The sequence below is a fragment of the Metopolophium dirhodum genome, chromosome 2 (assembly GCF_019925205.1).
Source record: "Metopolophium dirhodum isolate CAU chromosome 2, ASM1992520v1, whole genome shotgun sequence".
Taxonomy (NCBI): domain Eukaryota; kingdom Metazoa; phylum Arthropoda; class Insecta; order Hemiptera; family Aphididae; genus Metopolophium; species Metopolophium dirhodum.
The window spans coordinates 34003518-34012353 of record NC_083561.1 but is presented as its reverse complement, the minus strand read 5'-3'; the positions used below and the strand labels follow the sequence as shown (position 1 = coordinate 34012353).

Below are 8836 nucleotides of genomic sequence, written 5' to 3'. Positions count from 1 at the left end.
TACCTATCTTATCTAGATAAAATTTTAATAAATTACCTGTTATTCTATCTATAAAATTATTTGTTATCTTTGTGCAACACTTGTTAACAAGTAAAAACACACGCATTTACATATGTCTAAATGCTAAATTAGATTATTTGGCCAGTTGCTTCATTCTGTTTAAGGAACTTCCGGACTTGAACCATTCAATTTGTTGTTCGTTGAATGTATGATTCAGTAATATTTCATCCCTACTTCCATCAGTATGGCATAATATGCAGTTTATAGGCTGAAATAATAATATTTATTAGTTGGATAATTCAACTAAAAATGTATTTATAAAATATATAGTAATTTAAGTAGTTAAAAACATTAAATTATCAATTTTGATTTTACCTTGCCAGGGGTAAATTGGTTAAGTCCGACCAAAGACACTCGATCACTTGGTTGAACTTTATCATAATCCTTGGCGTCAGCAAATGTCAAGGCTAATAATCCCTGCTTCTTCAAATTTGTTTCGTGTATCCTGGCAAAAGATTTGACAATGATTGCACGTCCTCCCAAATGACGTGGTTCTAAAGCGGCATGTTCTCTACTACTTCCCTCGCCATAGTTTTCATCACCAAACACAACCCAAGGTAAACATTCGGCCTTGTATGCTCTTGCTGTATCCGGTACTCCACCCCATTCTCCAGTTTCTTGGTTCTTTACCTTATTCATTTCATTATTATCTGAATTAGTTGCACTGGAAAAATGAAAATAACAATTATATTTTTATTTATTTTAGTATAAACAGTTATAATAACTTACGTTAAAAACATGTTATTTGAAATATTATCCAAGTGCCCTCGATATTTCAACCACGGACCAGCTGCAGAAATGTGATCAGTTGTACATTTACCTTTCACCTATTGAAAAGGTAATAGGTAATAATATTAGAATATTAAGTAAAAATAATAAAATCATAATATGATGCTTGTTATTTAAGTTTAACATACTTTAATAAGTATAATAAGGTTTTCAAGATCTTTTCCGTCCCAAGCCTCGAACGGTTCCAATATTTGGAGACGATTGGATTTTGGATTTACTTCGACACTTACAGATAACCCATCTGCAGGTGGAGCTAGGTATGTATCTTGACCAGGATCAAATCCCTTATGAGGTAGTTCGTCGCCAAATGGATCACTTAATTTAAATTCTTTACCTTTAAAAATATATAATATTAGATCTAAAAATATATAAATATAAACTCAAGATAACGGAAATTCTATTCACGAACGAAACCTTCGAGTATTGCAACAACACAATTATAATAACCGTATAATGTCATAAGTTTGTCATCATGATAATAGCTAATATGTAATATTTAGGTAACTAACCATCAGTCCCTTTGATTGATTCAGTTGTTGGATCAAAGTCCAAACGAGCTTCAATGGATAAAGCAGTTACCATCTCTGGAGACGTGACAAAAGCATGAGTCGCTGGATTGGCATCGTTTCGTCCAGTAAAGTTTCTATTGTACGAGCTCACAATGGTGTTCTTTTCACCCTTTTTCACATCTTTACGGTCCCATTGACCAATACATGGACCACATGCATTAGCTAATACAGTACCTCCAAAATCTCTCAGTATTTGTGCCTAAACAATAGCGTAATTAAATTTCTACCAATAAATACTAATTTAATATTTTATTCTTTTATACAATTCCATCTCTTTCAATTGTTGCCCTAATTTGTTCAGACCCAGGAGTGACGTTAAATGGAATTTTGGATTTAAGTCCATGAGCTAAAGCTTCTTTTGCTATACTAGCGCATCTCGACATATCTTCATAACTTGAATTTGTACAACTTCCAATCAGACCTGACATTAAAAAAATATATAGTATGATAACAAATATCTAAAAACTCTAATATCAATAGAATTTTTAGTATTTTTATATGATGGTGATAAAACGGTTTCCACGGACACTTGTATTTTTACTGGTCATAAAATAACTCTCATATTAAATTAATTTTCTTGTGTAAATGGTTTTTTAATTTTTCTTAATGAAGGTTATATATAAGATAAACAAATTGCTTAGGTATGTAAATTATTAATTCAACCTATTTTAGTGAGAATATTATTTTTTGTATACATTTTAAATTCAATTTCGCATTATATTATAATGAGCCATTTTAATTTTTATACACAAATCTTAAACTTAATTGCAAATATCTCATATCTGTTGCAGTTTATAATAGCAATGTAGGCTCAGAAATCGTCAAGTAAAAATCACAGTAATCGAGTCATCTTGAAAGTGAAAAATATACATGGAGATTGCGGGACAAAAAACTAAGTATGTTAATTATCAGTATTTATCACAGTTATCATCTACGCAGTCATTATAAATTATTAAGACATTAAAATCCGTTTTCAATATAAAAATTCAAAAATATTTAATTTTAATGTCTAAGGTTTGAAAATGTAATATAAGATTCCTTATAATTATTAGACTGTACTGGAATTTAAAATTTAAATCGAGTTGGTAAAATGTTGTCTTAATTTCTCCTTTTTCTTCTAATAATTGTTATGAATTAAATAATTAAGTAACTAACCAACTTTAATTTCAACAGGCCAATCGTTTTTTTTTGGCATTTTCTCCAAGTTTTGAAATAGGATGGGCGAGATCAGGCGTGAAGGGTCCATTGACATGAGGTTCCAATGATGTTAAATCAAGTTCAATTAACTAAATTGATGATGATAATACAACAGAATATTATCATAACATTGTAATATTTCAAGGGAAAAGGATTACCTGGTCATAATTACTGCCTTTGTCAGGAGTCAACAATGATTCACTGTGCTTCGCAGCCTCTTCAGAAATATAACCACGCGAGGTAGCTTTTAAATAATCCGCCATTCGGCGATTATATGGGAACAAACTAGTAGTAGCTCCAATTTCTGCACCCATATTACAGATGGTACCCATACCTTTGTAAGTATGATTAAATGATTATTAAAATTATTGACAACCAACTCTACGTTTAGTAGGTGTCTATAAGTTAATTTTTTTTTATGTTTAACTGACTGCAAGCAGAAATAAACGATTATGCGGTTATGATTTTAATATTATTAATAGTGGGTAAGCCACACTAAAATTACCAGTGGCTTCTAATTTAATACTCGCGCAACCCTCCGGGGTCCCAAAACTATTTGTGCAAAATTTGTTGCCGTTGTTCAAACATTTTGCACGTTTTAAACATACAACTAGACTAATAATATCTGAATTTAAACGACTGACTATTATAATTTATTTATTTATCGTTTCCGTTTCGCTTCTGTTAAAATTATCCTCAATTGTTTTTTTTTTTTTGTCAAAACCAGTGAAGTATTTTTTTAGTATTTACCTACAAAAACCTCAACCATATCATACACTTTGTATCTTATAAATATAATACAGCTGATACTCAATTCCACATTTTTATTTAATAGTTTTATGCGCTGATATGACAAAATATAATTCAACACGATATGATAAATATATATAGGTATGATATTCAATCATAAAAACTATTATACTATTTGTAACCAATAATTACAACCTTATAATACAAACAAAAATATATTTTGTATTAAAGTTTTGTGAGCAGAATCTCTATTGATGTGTGAGTCACCCTATATCGACATGTAGGGGTTGAAAAACGAAGTTACTAATCCTCCCCAAGTCTTAAGGAATCTATTAGTATATATTTTATTGAAAACGTTCCAGTAGTTTTTGAGTCTACATAGGACAAATAAAGAAAGAAACATTCATTCTTGTTATATATGTAAATAAATTTACCTGTGCATGATATATTATCTACTCCTGGACCATGATATTCAATAACAGCACCCGTACCACCTTTGACTGTCAAAATATCCGCCACCTTAAGGATGACATCCTTCGGTGTAGTCCAACCCTTCATTTTTCCGGTCAGATGGACTCCAATAATCTATATTTAAAAAATTAAAAACATCATTTAAAATTATTAGATAATATAATTATTGATTATTTATTGATTATTAATGATTGATTACTTTAGGACACTTCAATTCCCACGGAAAATTTGCCATCACGTCCACGGCGTCTGCACCACCAACTCCAATACACAAACCACCAAGTCCACCGCCATTAGGTGTGTGCGAGTCAGTCCCAACCATCAATAATCCAGGAAAAGCATAGTTTTCCAGAATTATCTAAAAAAATCATTATAGTTTAATTTTTTTCTTACGCTATTTGATTTACATATTATAGCTAATATTTTGTTTTTGTTATACTTGATGAATAATCCCTGAACCAGGACGCCAAAAACCAACTCCGTACTTAGCACTAGCTGTTTTCAAATAGCTAAATACTTCTTCATTATCTACATTAGCTCGTTTTAAGTCCTCTACTCCACCAGTCTGTTTTTAAACAAATTTTAATACAAATAATATACAATTTTAAATGTTAAATAAATTGAGTTTACTTGAGCTTCAATTAAATGGTCACAATGAATAGTCGTAGGTACAGCAACTCTCTTTAAACCAGATGACATAAACTGCAGCATAGCCATTTGAGCAGTAGCATCTTGCATTGCCACACGATCGGGCCTTAATTGTAAGTAAGATACACCTCGTTTAATGTCTTGTTTAGCCGGGTCTTCCAAGTGCGAATAGAGAATTTTCTCGGTCAAAGACAACGGTTTTCCTATTCTGTTATATAAAAAAAAAAGTACTAAATCAAACAAAAAAATTTCATGTTTTATTTAAGTACATAATTATTATTGTAAACATTATTTTAATTTGTTATCTTTGAATACCAAAAATGCTAAATATTTAAATCAATTTCTTAGAAGGCATATAACCGTACGGAACAAAGTACCTATTTATAAAGTAATAAAATCTATTAATAATCTACAAGTGGTAATTATAATATTATGCGTTTTTTTTATATTAAAACCAGATTCAACTTAGTTATGGTCTCTAATATTTAAAGAATTAAATTTCAAAATTAAAACAATAAATCACCTATATGACTAAATTGCTTAATTAAATTTATAGTTTTAAAATTGTTAATTTATCACACATTGTAAATATCGAGTGCTATATTTTTAACATTTTGTCATGGTTGGGGTAAGGCGTTATTTTTTATCGGTAGGCTTCGGATCTTGGGGTACGTACAATATTTTTAACAGTACATATTGACTCGGTGGATCAGTCGATCACTGCGATTACCCGTACAATTTAAACCAATGACATCCCTCTTTTTGTTATGTAAAACCATCTTGGTTAAGTCCGCGAAACCGTATAAATGACAAATTTCAAATGGTAATAAACTTATAAGTTATATCATTAAAACATAATTTTCCTCGAAAAAATAGATATTTTAATCGCAGAATGAAAATTTAAAAAATAAAGTTACCAGGTAGTGACGTAGAGACGGTAGTACCTAGTTTTATACCCGTTATCTATACCACGGGTATTTGCGTCATTAATTAGAGACAAGGTGGGTATTTTCCACTGTATGATTGTAAAACCAGGTTGGTTGTTGGTGAAAAAAATAACAAAGTAAATTTTTTTTTAAGGAAAAATAATGTTGTGTAGGTACTAGGTACATAAGCACTAGAAAATACAATAGAAATTCTAAAAACAAAACGATCACTCTTAAATGTATCCATGATTTAGAAAACACCTCTATGATAGAAAATACTTTAAATACTTCGATTTTTTAGCAGCCATTATGTTTCCTATTATAATTTAATTTGTTCGACCCCTCTAGGTTCTATAGAGACTATAAAGCTATATAATTACGCTACTGAAATAGGTAGATTCCATAATTATTTAGCTCCCTTGCGTATTTTTTGTTATTAAATAAGGCTACTTTTGCCTCAGGCACGTATAATATTATTTAAGATTAGAATTGTATAGAGATAAAAAATGTAAGTGAAAATTAGCTTGCATGAGAAGCTATCTGATTTTTTGATTCAGTTATAATATGAGCTAGTCTATACTTTTAACCACACCTCTTAAAACTGAAATGACGCCACTGAACACGAACTAAGATTGAATACATCTCACAGGGCCGTATACAGTATATAATATTATATAGGCAATATAAGTACTGTGCGTAGAGCCCACGAACAAATCGGGACTTAGACATTTTTAATTATAGTTGTAATTTAATCGAAAAATTATTTGTGACATAAATTCTCCATGTTTTGGAGAAAGTGCTTATAGGGCCCCCTCACCCACAAATTATTTAATCCGACACTGCGTCCAGTACGTGGTCCACAGAGATATAATTATGCAATTGAAAAGAGTTGGGAATAATTTTATTTGTAATTAAAAATAATATACAATACACACGTACTTATCTTTCACAATTTTTAAGTTTGACTCCATTTTTTCATAGGGCAAAATGTTCTTGTCAAATATACTCATCGTTGATACTTTTCTAATTGCGCTGTACACAACTTGCGGTTTGAAAAACATCGAATTCCAGAACGTCATATTCAAATGATTGATAAACGTAAAGATTTCACTTTTGTTATAAACAAAAAAATATTGATTTATAGCGGACTATAGATAACAATACAATAATTATATAACAAAATATATTTAGAGCATCAGTAAATTGTAAACAAATTAATTATCCATGGTTACGTAAATATTACAATTTAGAAAATGTTATGATATTATTTTTTAAATAAATTAAAATGTTTTTAAAACAAATTCAGAAGATGGGATTTGGCAAACTTTCTAATTTTTTTACCTAATAATTTTGGTACACATTATAAGATACTGTTGAAAAAAATCAAAGTAAGACACAAAAAAAATTTAAAAAATTTAAAAAAAACACCATCATTGTAAAATCAATACATCGTTTCACTCAGAATCTAAAACTGTATTTTTATATTTTTGAGATTTTTTGGTTACAGAATAACCTACTTATGTGGAACCTTGTTGTAAGTTTTCAATCCTTACCTATAAAAGTTGAACATTTTATACATTTTAACTACAAAATCATTTTTAAATTTTGACCTCCCCAAGCACCAACAATATTCACTTTCCCATTTAACAAGATATACTGAAGTTTAAAATGGAAGCATTATCTAAACTACTTATTGTGTACACAAATAAACACAAAAAAAAAAACACACACACACATCATTGTAACACCAATACATTCATCGCTCCACTCAGAATCTAAAATATGTTATGATAGGCTGCAGCGTGTCCTGAGTAAACACAATTTGATATGCTTCAAGTCCATAAATTAAACTGTCTGTGCCGGAGAGCTGGTGCTATTTATTTTATTATTACCTATACTGCAAGTATCAATAAATCAGATTTCTTAAATAGACAATACATTGAATTAACAAATAAAAAATTAAAAAAAAAAAACGATTTTGTTTATAATATACACACGTAAAATAGAAATGATAGATTTTTTATTAAAAAATATAATTTGTAGTTTAGGCTGACGAGGTTTCCGATTAGAATCGTTTTTAGTATGCAATGATTGATTTAAAATTTAACATATTATGCATTACCAGTGACTTAATGACGAGATACGCTCGACACCTACTGTACAGCAGAGTGGTTAGTTACCCAATTAACCAAATTTAGTTTTTAAGTGCAGCGATTGTAAATTATGTGTTGTATTATTTTTTTTCTGTCCAAAAATGTTTTCTATATAGTAGAAATAATGCTTGATTTTCAACTTCAGCATCTTTTCTGATAGGGAAGTGAATTTAGAAGATACTTTAGATAGGTGAAATTTGAAAATTTTCAGTAGTTTTCAAAAGTGCCGGGAAAACAAAACAAAAACTAAGGAAAACTGGGACTTTTACGCAAAACCAGTTTTTGACAAAATCAATTTAATTTTTTTGGCGTAACTTAAAATGTCGCCCACGACACTCCGACCTCTCCCCATACATCACTGGGTACATATGCTGACGACACGATAATCCTGGCTTCAAACCATGACCCCCAGGTAGTATCTCTCCGGCTACAAAATCATCTCAACTCGATTCAACTATGGTCAAACCGCTGGCAGATCAAAATTAATGAAGCTAAATCATCCTTTATCACTTTCTCTCTTAGACCAGGGGACTGCCCCTCTGTATCGTTTAATAATAATCAAATCCCAATCACCCCGACAATAAGATACCTAGGTTTGATCTTTGACAGGCGCCTCACATGGGCCCAACACCTTAAAATAAAAAGAAAAACAGTCAACTCCAGACTCCATTTACTCCGCCCACTTCTTAGATCCAAGACATCATTAAAAAATAAACTATTAATATACAAAACCATCATCAGACCTGTTTGGTCCTATGGCATCCAGATTTGGGGCTCTGCCAAACCCTCCAACACGAGAACAATCCAGGCATTCCAGTCTATCTGTCTGAGGCAAATTGTCTCTGCTCCATGGTTTATCACAAATAACAATCTCCACAAAGATCTAAATATTCCATCGCTCTCTCAATTAACAAAGTCTCACTACGTCTCCTTTCATTCCAAGTTAATCCAACACTACAATCCATTAATAAAACGCTTATCTTCTCTAACAATCCCTGATAACCCCCAGAGACGTTTAAAACGCTCCTGGCCTAGAGACCTTCTAATTTAATCTGTCGGGTGGCACTACTGAGTGCCCTCCCCTATCTGTTATTCTCGACATGTAAATACCTTTATCTAAATTACTTATTGTACCAAATTGTATAGATTGTAATTATATTTTAAATAAAAAAAAAAAAAAAAAAAAAAAACTTAAAATGCAACTTCAAAGTTTAAATTTTAACACATTTTTTTTTGTTGCTATTTTCAGTTTAAATTCGGACGAAATTATATA

General features: G+C 30.6%; 1 pseudogene; it reads right to left on the bottom strand.

Annotated features, from left to right (window-relative positions):
* On the bottom strand, positions 1-6516 carry LOC132938576 (probable aconitate hydratase, mitochondrial; annotated as a pseudogene).
* Positions 6517-8836: the final 2320 nt, after the last annotated feature.